This window comes from Centruroides sculpturatus, unplaced genomic scaffold, assembly GCF_000671375.1.
Source record: "Centruroides sculpturatus isolate CEXI.00-Female unplaced genomic scaffold, Cexi_2.0 scaffold184, whole genome shotgun sequence".
Lineage (NCBI taxonomy): Eukaryota > Metazoa > Arthropoda > Arachnida > Scorpiones > Buthidae > Centruroides > Centruroides sculpturatus.
The window spans coordinates 567473-583779 of record NW_019384494.1 but is presented as its reverse complement, the minus strand read 5'-3'; the positions used below and the strand labels follow the sequence as shown (position 1 = coordinate 583779).

Here is a 16307-nt window from a genome sequence, read left to right as displayed (position 1 = left end):
AATAGCGTCATTCTCAGAAAGCGTGAAAGAATACCTCTAAACGGATTTTTCCTTTAAATACCAAATAGAGAAAGCCTTCAGTATCTGTGAAGCACTGAATGTACGATTTTGCATTGCAAACTTCATGTTATCATGTAGTTTGCAATGAGAATGTACCAAATTACGTGACTTTATATTTTTCCTACTCGTTGCTATGTATAATTTTTATTACTTGAGATATTTCAGTTTAGTACCAAAGCTGATTATGCCAATTTTGAGGCAAACAACAATGACGCTATATCAAAGGTGACTGTATTATTAACCTGTTTCGAAGACAAGAATTTGATTACGAGAAAAAGTAGGTTATTTGTTGTTCAAATTACTTTAATTCATAGTTTATTCTTTTTTGTTCTTTTTAGAACAAACATAATTGACATAAAAGAATCGCGCAAATAAGAAAAAATACGAAACATACATTACAATAATAATAAATATTGGTCTTAAAGGAAATCTACAATCATCTCTAAACGCTCGGAAATAAAATGCCATATAACACAGAAAGCAACCATATAGCATTTGAAGAATTTGTATAGAAGTCAATGCCATGCTACAATATTTTGGTATTTTTATATTTAAAGCAGTCAATGTGTAATATGTATACATAAGCGAATGAACAAAATAATTGGCAACAATAAATCCATGACCAATAGGAAGTCTGTTGGCAATAGCGAAAGCTGTGATGATTGCAGTTAGAGCATGATGATAGTAATGAAGAAAGGTGAGTTTTCTTTTACGTAACACAATAAACACAGTGTCACCATATTCGATATTTTTAAGAATCTTAAAAAGCCATCCCCAAAATACGGAAGCATTCATTTGCAAACCATAATTTTGATCGCAGATAGAGAAGGCCATGCTAAAATCCCATACCAGATGTAAATATCCGGGTAACATACGAACAGTAGCAAATATGCTGATAAATGCCATTGCAAAATTCCAAAAAGTGAGTAAGTATTTCAGTTCAAAAGCTTCTTTTTCTTTCATGTATGATCTTAAATTAAATATAACTACTAAATAAACGATAGAATAATATATATGATAATGCCATGTATTTTTCGTGTATTCAATCTCTTCTGTTGCAGTGATTAGTTTTTCAAATTGAAATGGTTCTATTATTGGAAATGTTACGTTTGCCATAACCGCTTGTTTCATTCTGAAAAAAAATAATTTGAAAAATTAAATGTAGTAAATATAAAAAGTTTAATGATTTAATATTATAACTATTAAACAATAATATAAATAAATAATTGTAAACTGTAGTCTACGTATATACTCTCAGAATATGACGAATTCCATTTGGGAGACCTAAGTGGAATTCAAAATAATAATAATTATAATAGCGTTTCTGAACAAAAATACTGAAAATAAATATGAAGAAATGAAAATTTTATTTAACGACATACTAGATCTACAGAGACTGCGTTTTTGCTAAACAGGAAATGACGTCACCTTCTTAAAAACTCGTTTTATAAACTTTATACGTAAGGAATAATAATAGTGATAATAATGCTAATGTTACGATAAAATAATAAAATAATTTTGTTATGTTTAAAAAAAAAGTCGAAAACTGCAAAGAATCGAACATACATCGTGTAGTTCCAGGTGCTTAGCATCTTATCCCAACGGCAATTACCCTTATAAGGAAAATCTTGTAAACACTTTATAAGCCAAACAATCAATTTTCAGAGGCCCGTTTTCCGGAAACGCTTGAGAAGTAGATCATATTATTTGGCTTTTTGTATTTAGGGCTACATGCTCAACAAGCTTCCTTCATGTCTCCGATTGGGACGAAGCTTGGTGAGTATATAGCCCTAAGTTCAAAAAGCTTCTTGTCCAAATAATATCTGGCCCTTTCCTCGTGAGATATATTGCAATTTTAATGTGAAATGATTTGATTTATATTGTTAATTTTTATTTATTTATTGTTAATTAACCTTAAGTCTGTGACACATTTGATATTAGAAGAATAATTATGGATCGAATGTTCCTCAAGAAATTTCGAGTTTCGAGTTTGATTAAACACTGTAATAAACCTAATTATATCCATAGATGCATAAATGCATAAAGATAAGAACATAGCATAAAAAATAGTAACATGAAAACATGAACTGGAAGTTCCAATTTATACTATTCTGTTATATTTTAATTCATTATTAGTGTATATATGTGCTTTTCCATAAGTCCACTTTCATTGTTTTTTTTATAATTACTTTCCGTTATCTTTTTATTTTTTCGGCTGTTATATATACATAACAAGATAAAGTAATGGAATAGTGTCAAATTTGATCCTCCGAATTTTTTTTTTTTAATCTTCACGTCTTGAGACCCCTGAATCAAAAAAGTGGAAAAAAACAAAAAAATCCCGTAAATATTGTGTGCGCGCGTGTCTCTTTGTTGGCGTCTATTTCGGGTAATATCTCAGGAGGGGTGCAGAAAAAAAAACGAAATTTGGCACGGTAGCTTCTATATAAAGTGCATTGATACTGTTAAATTTTGTTTGTGAAAGGTCAAGGGGTTGGAGAGATAGAGAGTGTCACGTGTCATATCTTGCGAGGGGTCAGACTTTATGAAGATTTTAATTGTTGTTAGCATTTATAGTGTTTTATAAAACTCATCTCTACTTTCAAAATTAAGTCTTTTGCTATTTTATGACAGGTAAAAATATATAAATTTTTATAACAAAATGTTATAACAGATGACGCAACATGAAATTTAGTAATTTGTTTTCATTAATAATATAGATGTTATTTTTAAAATAAAATCTCATAAAAGCCTGGTAATTTACGCTACTCGTTTTTAGATTTTTTTTATGTTGTTTGTTTTGGAACTCATTTATTATGTACTAGCAGATAAGCCAGGCGTTAGTAACGATAGCGAAGATTAAGATTATTACATTACAGCCAATCTTACCCGTATTCACAGAATGCAAGAATTAGACCCCCCTGTTTCCAGACTAATTAAAAAATTTTTAGATGGGTCTAAAAATATGTTCGATTTCTCGCAAAAACACAAAAAACCGCATCTGCGCTTGTAAATTTTGCACGTTGTTTTCTCTTAACACTTCCATTGTTAACACTTCTATTGTTACTTAACACTTCCATTGCCGAAGCCTTAATCCTGTCTCTCTCCCCCGGGGGGGAATTTCGAAAAATCCCTTCTTAGTGTGCGTTCTCGTGACGTACCCTAACTGTGTACCAAATTTCAACTTTCAACTCCTAACCATTTGGGCTCTGCGCTGATTATTATTATTATTATTATCAAACCCTTCTCGATTATATATATAGATTCTTTGTTGCAATCAATTTTCTTGTTTTTTTTATTTAATTCTCTTTTTATAGTCGTTTTCTGTAATTGCCCATTACTTATTTTGTAATTATTATTTAACTGTATTCTTCACATACTCATATATTTGTAGGACTATCCATTAAATGTTTATTCCGATGTTTACCTCAATTTTTGTGGATATGAATTTCTAATGCTTTCATCTTTTAATAAATCTCGTTGTGTTTGGCTTTCCTTTCTACAGCTTTATGCCATCTGTTCTACTTTCTGCCTAAATACAAGATAAATGTTTGCTTTTAATGAAGAAAATAACGATTCAATTCACAACTAGCTACTTTAAATAAATATCATGTATTTTAAAGAATTCGATTGGTTATTTATTATATAATTGACTTTAGATTTATGGTACCTTGATAGAATATTGGCGGCGGCCTTGGGTACTAAAAGTCTTATCTTTAATGCCTTAATGCCTCGAAAATCCTACCGTCAGCAAAATTATTTAATTAATATGTATAAATATAAATCAAATACTTGATAATATAATATAATAGAAGGTTCCTCTTACCTACATTTCCAAAGTTATCTCGGGTAAAAAACCGAGAATATTTTAAATTAGAAGTGGATTAAATTTAACTTCAAGATTTAAGGACAAGATACAAACCAAGTTAAACAAGTGTTCAATTAATAATAATAATAATAAGATACGGGATAATCGTAATTAAAAAATCTCTACTAAACGCTATCTAGATATATTAAGTAGCCAATATGCAACTAAATTTTGAATATGCGGAAGAAATTTTCGTTAAAAAACAAAATAAATCCTAAAACTTTCTACTATAGGCTATCAACACGGAAGCAGTAGTATCACCTATAATGTTGTGCATACTAAGAACGTCGGTTTAGGTTGAATTAAATATTGAATGACGTCAATGTAAATGCGCTTTCGCATTGGTTAATATAATGGTAATGTTTCCGCTTGCAGATCGTTGAACACACTCTTTATTGCTTTCCACATTTTACATATTCAGAATGGAGATCACATTAAGCAGTATCTCAGGCATGGCTAAAGTCTCTGTAAGTACGGGTGTCTTATTTGTTGCTTGTAACGACAAAAGTGACATTTTGGTCATTTTGTTTTTTACAGAAACACCTGCCTGTGGCGAAATGCCAAATTTGGTTGCATTTGGAATGCTAAATGACTCTCTAGACTGCGTTGAATAGAATTACTTTAATTACGACCGCTCGATATATTACGTTAAACGTGTTGACATTATATAAAGTTTTTATAAACATAAACTAGTTATTAAAACTAAATTAAGAAAAACATTGGCTATCTTTGTTTTAATCTTCGCTCAAATCCAGTTTTAAAGTAATAAATATAAGCCTATTTAACAATTTGTGATTTTGTCACGCACATTAACAAAAACGTAAATGTCAAATAATACTATTTAATAAAAAGAATAAGAAAGTAAATTTTTATTACGTTTAGAAAAAAACAATTAATTTCGAATACTTCAAATTTGTATTAAAACTTCTAAATGCTCTGAATTTATAATTACAATAAAATCTGCTTATTTTAAGTTAACTACGGATATTGTTATTATTCATCTAACGTCAAAACATAGTTAAAATAAAGTTTATAAACTCCGCTTATTATAATCAGAGTTTCTGTTATTGTTATCTTTATCTTCAGACAAAAACATTTTACAAGCTGTATTTTTTTCACACTCATCGTCTGACTGATAACGCATATTAATACATGATAATTGTTATCAGCAAGACCTCACTAACTCACGTAATAAATACATACATGAAAAGATACTTATTTACAGAAAATTCATTAAACTAAACATATAGGTAAGAAATTTATAGTAATAAAGTTAGTGAGTGTTTAAAGAACTTGTATAATGTGATAAAACTTATTTTATCTTCAAGCAAAGAGTAAAACTTGAATTGGCGTCCCAGTAAAGATTCCTTTAGATATTCAAGAGGTTCACATGAAATAAACAGATGGTTCTTAATATTTTCAACAACTAAATCGCAAAAAGAACATTTGATATTATTTGTAACATTTATTCTTATGTATTTCCAAGTTGTATCACTAGAGATTTAATCTTATAATTTAAATTAGATAATAAATAATAACGCGTATTCCATGGAAAAAAGTGTTCAGCCAATTATATTTCTGATCAATATACATTCTATTTGTCACTTAATGACAAATAATTTGGCAGAAAAAGCCTTATTATCTGATTGTAGAGATTGGTAAATACACAATAATCCCAAGTCATTCAACCAGTTTTTAACAATAAGTGGTCAGATCTCTAAAAAAAATTTCCATATTNAAAAAAAGATTTCTCTATTTTTACGAAAATTTTTAAAACTAATACATTAAATAAATTTGATCTGTACAATAATTATTACATTTAAATTTACCTAATATAAATTCCTTACTTTAAACATTATTTATGTAGTAAAGAAGGTATATTGTAAGGGGTAACATGAATCATACAGAATTTAAGAAAGGTTAAAAGGAATTCTTCAATCTTAAATTAAAAAAACAAAAACAAAATCAGATTTTATCGTTTAGCAAAGAAACCTTTTTATTATCTATACTTTTAAGATAAAAGACTAAATTTTGAGGATCTTTATATTCGGGTGCCCAACTAATCTAGTTTTATCCGAATATAAACCTACATAATATTCAGTAGAATGAGTGAATCTATACGTCCATTATGTATGAAAAATTATTTATACTTTACTAAATTTTTATACAAGAAAGATTTCACCAACTAAAAAAAATAACCAAAAAGAATAATTTAATTTAAAAATTTTCAACACCAACTTTCGAGTTTCGTATAATTTGATTAAATTTCTATTGAATTTGTCTCTCAAATAAATAATGGAGTAACTTTATTCATGTTTAATTTGATTAAAATTATTGTTAGAGAGTTATCACTGATATGTTAGAAAATTTAAATTCACAATAAAAATTCCTACTTTAAGAGAAAGTCATTAGAGTAGTCTTACTTTTATTGAAATTCTACCAATCGATCAAGAGAAAAACTTTAATTAATTAATTAACTATTCATTCCATATAAAAAGAAACCGAAAAAGAATGTTTAACAAAAATATAATTTAAATATTTTACAAAATAAAAAAATTTGACAAAAAATTAAGTTCGGGACAAATAAGTATGTCATATCAATTCATTCCAAAAAAAAAAAATGATGAACGAAACTGCATTTAATGTTTTCATATTAAAACTGAATTACGTATAAAATATATTAGATGGCCTAGAATCTACCAAACAAGTTTATTGCTTTATTATAATTGAGTGGCGTGGTATACGAATCTTACTTAAATATCATTCAAATTAACACACAAAAAATTTATATTACAATGAGTTCAATATTTTTGCTCTCAACTTCAATTTTTCTTGTCCTTAATCTTCTTCAAAACTTCGAAGAATCTCTTGTTATACCGAAAATTTCATACTCAACAGATGACTCGAATTATATCAAGTTTAGCTTAGTTTGGCACATTTTTCATCATGGAGATATGTAGAACTATCTTTATGGAGGGAAAAAAGGATTCAGATGAGGACAATGTGCAAGTTAGTCGATTTCCTACCCAAATACTTTTCATGATACAAAATATCGTCAACGTTGAAGGCAAAGATATTGAATACATCAGAATATAAATAGCTTCAAATGCTCGTTTGAATAAAATTTATAGTTCACTTGTGTGAGAATCCAGATTTAAGGAAGGGGGTCATTTTTAAAGAAATTAGGAAAAGAGAGAGAACAATTTAAATTTCAATAGAAATTAAATTTTTGTAACTTTAACAAATTTTCGAATCAACGGATGTTAAAAACTTTCGATTTTGATAGGAAGTTCATTTCTTTTCACTGATGACTAGTAAGTTGAATCAGAGACGGTTGCACACGAGACTTGGCCGGCTGTAGGCCATCCACTTAGATAAAAGAGACAATTTTCTCGCCATTCGGGGGAGTTCTCGATACGATGTCGGACAGATCGTCATATTAGCTAATCGGGCAGCCCATAGAGACAGAGAGCCATACGATTTAACGCAGTTTCCCACACAAAGAGAAGGCCACATTTCGCCGTTCTACGCATTTACCATACGATAAGTATGAGAGAAGAAGACCGCTCCAAAATGTTTATCATGTCGAAAGAGCGCATCCTTAGAAGCAACGATTACTAAATGTTCCAATACAAGAATCGGAAAGAACTAGGAAGGTAGTATGTTAATATTTAGATTGGTGTAAACGCTCTCTCACGCGTTAGATTTAAGATAGAGGGTTGAATTTTCTCTCTCTCGAGATAGGTAAATATATATATTATTTGTAATTCATTTTTATTATACATTATTTTGATATTTTTGTTCTATTAAATAAATAAATAAATATATATATATATTTTTTGTTACTTTAACTATGTCCATTTTGATGATTAATATCCACACTTCTGCCTACTCGAAGTACTTGCAGTCCTCATACTCGCAATTCTGTGGTTACGTGTGTTAATCCTCGTTAAAATACGATTAACTGGTGTCGGGAAGCCTGATGTAAGGATACAAGATCTTACAATCGTACGTCTCCGCATTCCTTCCTCACTCAAATCATAAGTCTCTCCAACACTCAGAGTTTAGCCATTCTTTTTGACAAACAGAGGACTAGTTTAACAACTAGATGCCGAATAAGTGGTAAACAGTACTATCCCGACTCTCTACCCCTGGCCAGCCCCTCACACTTGTAACAAATTATTAAAATTGGTAGTTACTTTTTAGAGCATATACTAATTAATAGAACCATATCTAGTAATTTTGCGTCTGGAAAAAGTTAAAATATCGCGCCCTTCCTTTTTCTAAAAAATTCAAAATATTTATAGAAAAGTTCAAAACACAGTAGAAATATGTAAGCTACACATGTTTTAGTTTAAAATAAATTTTATGAACTACAAATTATAAATAAATATAATAACGAGAACAAATTCTAAAATATCAATACAAAAGACATGGCATACAATATAGAAATTTACCTAATAAAGAAATATCGTCACACTGCTGGACTGTAATTTTTAATCAAACTTTTTAAATTGATTTAATTTAAAATATATGCTCTCTACCTCAAATTACTAGTGGCTCGCTCTTGTACGTCATACTTTTCCTGTTAGCAATAGAGTCGTACCGTGTATCTAACTCCGTTCGGAGAACATTTTTGTATTGAAATAACGTGACTTGCGATACAAATCGAAAGTTCATATACTGTACACAATTTAAAGAATTATTAAAATTTGTTATAGTGGGCATTCGATGTGATAAACTCTTACGTAATATAACCTTTGTAAATATAAATCAAATACTATAATATAATATAATAGAAAGGTTAAAAGTACTATATAACCGTAACGTTTGTTTTTATTTTTTGTCCAGACATTGCCGTGCTTACTTGCTTGCTTTTATATAAAACTAGCTTACCCGTCGCGTATTGCTTCGATCTCAGAAGAAACGAAATTCAAGCAAACTCGTTATGATAAAATTAAATTTACATTTTATCATTTTTATTCAAACTTATTATTATTATATTATTATTATTATTATTATTCATTTTCATCGGAAAAACATTTCAAAGTGTCGTTTCAATTCTATTTATTTATTGGAGTGCTTGTGGATACACGATATTTTTTGTTTTTCCGTCTGGTGCGTACACGAATAAATCAGAAGATTTTCCGACGTGTCAGCTTGCCACATACAGTTGTACTGTACAGTACATGTGAGAAGTACGGATTTTTTAAATTTAGCCCACATACTCGCAGAGATTGTTAGAAGTGCGATATTTCCCATTTTTATATGTATTTTTTAATCCTTATAATTTTGATTATTTAATTTCTCTTTCCTCTCTTCTTTGGCATGCTGTGAAATTTCTGATAGTTGGATAATAAACCGTTTTATTGTAATTTGTCTTTTTAAATTATTTTGGGTCGATATTAAAATTTGGAAAAGGGGATACCTAGATCGGTAAAATAGGCGAATTTTCTTCTACAACTTCGGTTGTTGTTCGGGATACAGTTAAGGTTTTAACAAAGTTCGAGCGAATACATAATTAGCAAAAAAAGTTGGAATAAAATGATTAAACAAAAATTATTACAAATATCGTAAATAACAAATGCATATATAAAGATATTTTTGGAGGGGAAAATGGTCTTCACAATTTGAAATCGATCGAACACACAGTAAAATACTCGTATACACGCGCGCCATCTATCGTAGGATAAATGTACTATGCCAGAAACCTTCGCGGGAGTGTATTAAAAAACTTCCCAAAGTTCCATGGCAATCGGATAAACGGTGTGGTAATGCATGAAGGACAGACACACAGACATACATTCATTTTTATATATATGGATTAAATTTTTATATAAAATTAAACAAAATTATCATTACACATTTTTCAGTTTAAATAATAGTCACAGTCAAACATCGAAATAGCGCCATTCTCAGAAAGCGTCAAATAACACCTCTAAACGAATCTTTAAATACCAAATAGAGAAAGCCTTCAGTATCTGTGAAGCACTGAATGTACGATTTTGCATTGCAAACTTCATGTTATCATGTAGTTTGCAATGAGAATGTACCAAATTACGTGACTTTATATTTTTCCTACTCGTTGCTATGTATAATTTTTATTACTTGAGATATTTCAGTTTAGTACCAAAGCTGATTATGCCAATTTTGAGGCAAACAACAATGACGCTATATCAAAGGTGACTGTATTATTAACCTGTTTCGAAGACAAGAATTTGATTACGAGAAAAAGTAGGTTATTTGTTGTTCAAATTACTTTAATTCATAGTTTATTCTTTTTTGTTCTTTTTAGAACAAACATAATTGACATAAAAGAATCGCGCAAATAAGAAAAAATACGAAACATACATTACAATAATAATAAATATTGGTCTTAAAGGAAATCTACAATCATCTCTAAACGCTCGGAAATAAAATGCCATATAACACAGAAAGCAACCATATAGCATTTGAAGAATTTGTATAGAAGTCAATGCCATGCTACAATATTTTGGTATTTTTATATTTAAAGCAGTCAATGTGTAATATGTATACATAAGCGAATGAACAAAATAATTGGCAACAATAAATCCATGACCAATAGGAAGTCTGTTGGCAATAGCGAAAGCTGTGATGATTGCAGTTAGAGCATGATGATAGTAATGAAGAAAGGTGAGTTTTCTTTTACGTAACACAATAAACACAGTGTCACCATATTCGATATTTTTAAGAATCTTAAAAAGCCATCCCCAAAATACGGAAGCATTCATTTGCAAACCATAATTTTGATCGCAGATAGAGAAGGCCATGCTAAAATCCCATACCAGATGTAAATATCCGGGTAACATACGAACAGTAGCAAATATGCTGATAAATGCCATTGCAAAATTCCAAAAAGTGAGTAAGTATTTCAGTTCAAAAGCTTCTTTTTCTTTCATGTATGATCTTAAATTAAATATAACTACTAAATAAACGATAGAATAATATATATGATAATGCCATGTATTTTTCGTGTATTCAATCTCTTCTGTTGCAGTGATTAGTTTTTCAAATTGAAATGGTTCTATTATTGGAAATGTTACGTTTGCCATAACCGCTTGTTTCATTCTGAAAAAAAATAATTTGAAAAATTAAATGTAGTAAATATAAAAAGTTTAATGATTTAATATTATAACTATTAAACAATAATATAAATAAATAATTGTAAACTGTAGTCTACGTATATACTCTCAGAATATGACGAATTCCATTTGGGAGACCTAAGTGGAATTCAAAATAATAATAATTATAATAGCGTTTCTGAACAAAAATACTGAAAATAAATATGAAGAAATGAAAATTTTATTTAACGACATACTAGATCTACAGAGACTGCGTTTTTGCTAAACAGGAAATGACGTCACCTTCTTAAAAACTCGTTTTATAAACTTTATACGTAAGGAATAATAATAGTGATAATAATGCTAATGTTACGATAAAATAATAAAATAATTTTGTTATGTTTAAAAAAAAAGTCGAAAACTGCAAAGAATCGAACATACATCGTGTAGTTCCAGGTGCTTAGCATCTTATCCCAACGGCAATTACCCTTATAAGGAAAATCTTGTAAACACTTTATAAGCCAAACAATCAATTTTCAGAGGCCCGTTTTCCGGAAACGCTTGAGAAGTAGATCATATTATTTGGCTTTTTGTATTTAGGGCTACATGCTCAACAAGCTTCCTTCATGTCTCCGATTGGGACGAAGCTTGGTGAGTATATAGCCCTAAGTTCAAAAAGCTTCTTGTCCAAATAATATCTGGCCCTTTCCTCGTGAGATATATTGCAATTTTAATGTGAAATGATTTGATTTATATTGTTAATTTTTATTTATTTATTGTTAATTAACCTTAAGTCTGTGACACATTTGATATTAGAAGAATAATTATGGATCGAATGTTCCTCAAGAAATTTCGAGTTTCGAGTTTGATTAAACACTGTAATAAACCTAATTATATCCATAGATGCATAAATGCATAAAGATAAGAACATAGCATAAAAAATAGTAACATGAAAACATGAACTGGAAGTTCCAATTTATACTATTCTGTTATATTTTAATTCATTATTAGTGTATATATGTGCTTTTCCATAAGTCCACTTTCATTGTTTTTTTTATAATTACTTTCCGTTATCTTTTTATTTTTTCGGCTGTTATATATACATAACAAGATAAAGTAATGGAATAGTGTCAAATTTGATCCTCCGAATTTTTTTTTTTTAATCTTCACGTCTTGAGACCCCTGAATCAAAAAAGTGGAAAAAAACAAAAAAATCCCGTAAATATTGTGTGCGCGCGTGTCTCTTTGTTGGCGTCTATTTCGGGTAATATCTCAGGAGGGGTGCAGAAAAAAAAACGAAATTTGGCACGGTAGCTTCTATATAAAGTGCATTGATACTGTTAAATTTTGTTTGTGAAAGGTCAAGGGGTTGGAGAGATAGAGAGTGTCACGTGTCATATCTTGCGAGGGGTCAGACTTTATGAAGATTTTAATTGTTGTTAGCATTTATAGTGTTTTATAAAACTCATCTCTACTTTCAAAATTAAGTCTTTTGCTATTTTATGACAGGTAAAAATATATAAATTTTTATAACAAAATGTTATAACAGATGACGCAACATGAAATTTAGTAATTTGTTTTCATTAATAATATAGATGTTATTTTTAAAATAAAATCTCATAAAAGCCTGGTAATTTACGCTACTCGTTTTTAGATTTTTTTTATGTTGTTTGTTTTGGAACTCATTTATTATGTACTAGCAGATAAGCCAGGCGTTAGTAACGATAGCGAAGATTAAGATTATTACATTACAGCCAATCTTACCCGTATTCACAGAATGCAAGAATTAGACCCCCCTGTTTCCAGACTAATTAAAAAATTTTTAGATGGGTCTAAAAATATGTTCGATTTCTCGCAAAAACACAAAAAACCGCATCTGCGCTTGTAAATTTTGCACGTTGTTTTCTCTTAACACTTCCATTGTTAACACTTCTATTGTTACTTAACACTTCCATTGCCGAAGCCTTAATCCTGTCTCTCTCCCCCCGGGGGGGAATTTCGAAAAATCCCTTCTTAGTGTGCGTTCTCGTGACGTACCCTAACTGTGTACCAAATTTCAACTTTCAACTCCTAACCATTTGGGCTCTGCGCTGATTATTATTATTATTATTATCAAACCCTTCTCGATTATATATATAGATTCTTTGTTGCAATCAATTTTCTTGTTTTTTTTATTTAATTCTCTTTTTATAGTCGTTTTCTGTAATTGCCCATTACTTATTTTGTAATTATTATTTAACTGTATTCTTCACATACTCATATATTTGTAGGACTATCCATTAAATGTTTATTCCGATGTTTACCTCAATTTTTGTGGATATGAATTTCTAATGCTTTCATCTTTTAATAAATCTCGTTGTGTTTGGCTTTCCTTTCTACAGCTTTATGCCATCTGTTCTACTTTCTGCCTAAATACAAGATAAATATTTGCTTTTAATGAAGAAAATAACGATTCAATTCACAACTAGCTACTTTAAATAAATATCATGTATTTTAAAGAATTCGATTGGTTATTTATTATATAATTGACTTTAGATTTATGGTACCTTGATAGAATATTGGCGGCGGCCTTGGGTACTAAAAGTCTTATCTTTAATGCCTTAATGCCTCGAAAATCCTACCGTCAGCAAAATTATTTAATTAATATGTATAAATATAAATCAAATACTTGATAATATAATATAATAGAAGGTTCCTCTTACCTACATTTCCAAAGTTATCTCGGGTAAAAAACCGAGAATATTTTAAATTAGAAGTGGATTAAATTTAACTTCAAGATTTAAGGACAAGATACAAACCAAGTTAAACAAGTGTTCAATTAATAATAATAATAATAAGATACGGGATAATCGTAATTAAAAAATCTCTACTAAACGCTATCTAGATATATTAAGTAGCCAATATGCAACTAAATTTTGAATATGCGGAAGAAATTTTCATTAAAAAACAAAATAAATCCTAAAACTTTCTACTATAGGCTATCAACACGGAAGCAGTAGTATCACCTATAATGTTGTGCATACTAAGAACGTCGGTTTAGGTTGAATTAAATATTGAATGACGTCAATGTAAATGCGCTTTCGCATTGGTTAATATAATGGTAATGTTTCCGCTTGCAGATCGTTGAACACACTCTTTATTGCTTTCCACATTTTACATATTCAGAATGGAGATCACATTAAGCAGTATCTCAGGCATGGCTAAAGTCTCTGTAAGTACGGGTGTCTTATTTGTTGCTTGTAACGACAAAAGTGACATTTTGGTCATTTTGTTTTTTACAGAAACACCTGCCTGTGGCGAAATGCCAAATTTGGTTGCATTTGGAATGCTAAATGACTCTCTAGACAGCGTTGAATAGAATTACTTTAATTACGACCGCTCGATATATTACGTTAAACGTGTTGACATTATATAAAGTTTTTATAAACATAAACAAGTTATTAAAACTAAATTAAGAAAAACATTGGCTATCTTTGTTTTAATCTTCGCTGAAATCCAGTTTTAAAGTAATAAATATAAGCCTATTTAACAATTTGTGATTTTGTCACGCACATTAACAAAAACGTAAATGTCAAATAATACTATTTAATAAAAAGAATAAGAAAGTAAATTTTTATTACGTTTAGAAAAAAACAATTAATTTCGAATACTTCAAATTTGTATTAAAACTTCTAAATGCTCTGAATTTATAATTACAATAAAATCTGCTTATTTTAAGTTAACTACGGATATTGTTATTATTCATCTAATGTCAAAACATAGTTAAAATAAAGTTTATAAACTCCGCTTATTATAATCAGAGTTTCTGTTATTGTTATCTTTATCTTCAGACAAAAACATTTTACAAGCTGTATTTTTTTCACACTCATCGTCTGACTGATAACGCATATTAATACATGATAATTGTTATCAGCAAGACCTCACTAACTCACGTAATAAATACATACATGAAAAGATACTTATTTACAGAAAATTCATTAAACTAAACATATAGGTAAGAAATTTATAATAATAAAGTTAGTGAGTGTTTAAAGAACTTGTATAATGTGATAAAACTTATTTTATCTTCAAGCAAAGAGTAAAACTTGAATTGGCGTCCCAGTAAAGATTCCTTTAGATATTCAAGAGGTTCACATGAAATAAACAGATGGTTCTTAATATTTTCAACAACTAAATCGCAAAAAGAACATTTGATATTATTTGTAACATTTATTCTTATGTATTTCCAAGTTGTATCACTAGAGATTTAATCTTATAATTTAAATTAGATAATAAATAATAACGCGTATTCCATGGAAAAAAGTGTTCAGCCAATTATATTTCTGATCAATATACATTCTATTTGTCACTTAATGACAAATAATTTGGCAGAAAAAGCCTTATTATCTGATTGTAGAGATTGGTAAATACACAATAATCCCAAGTCATTCAACCAGTTTTTAACAATAAGTGGTCAGATCTCTAAAAAAAATTTCCATATTATAATAAATTTATTATAAGCAGTTTTCTAAAATCACATTTCGGTAAATCAAGAATTATTTTTAAAAAAACCGAAAAATTCTTAAAGAAGGTTAATTAATAACTAATCAACAATCCAGAAATTGAACAGAAAGGATTCATTATACCAGATTTTTCTTTATAAATTGGTTGAAAATTACCTTAAAATAACTTAACAATCATTGAAATTATAAATTATTAACTATATTATATTTTCTGCATAAAGTTTTAAAATTCTTATGTATACTTTAATTTGTTATTTAAATTAAAAAATAATAAATTAACCAAAAATTGTAATTATTATTAAAGACTAAGATATATATATTTTCGTTCAGAATATTATTAAAGTTCTTACCTTATTGATGACGATAAAGCAACTCACAGGATTATCGTTATATTAGATGTTTTATATAATTTAACTGGTTTTAATTTTTTAAAAAAAGAGAAAAAAACATACACATTCATATTTAATGTCAAGATCATGCCCTGGAATAAGAACCAAATTTTATGCTTCAGTTTTCAGGTCAAATAAAAAACAACTTTACAAATATAAAAAACTAGCAGATAAGCCCGGCATTGCTCGGACAAAGCGATAGCGAAGATTAAAGTGCATCTTACCCGTTTTTACAGAATGCAAGAATTCGGTCTTCCGTTTTCAGACTAATTAGAGAATTTTTACATGGGTCTAAAAATATGTTTGATTTCCCGCAAAAACGAAAAAACTGCATCTGCGTCTTGCACGTCTCTTTCTCTTAACAATTCTCTTGTTACGTAATACTTCCATTGTTGACACTTCCATT

General features: G+C 29.1%; 2 pseudogenes; both read right to left on the bottom strand.

The window, feature by feature from the left end:
* Positions 1–6: 6 nt before the first annotated feature.
* On the bottom strand, positions 7–4214 carry LOC111621859 (annotated as a pseudogene).
* A 5606-nt stretch (positions 4215–9820) lies between these two features.
* On the bottom strand, positions 9821–15980 carry LOC111621858 (annotated as a pseudogene).
* Positions 15981–16307: the final 327 nt, after the last annotated feature.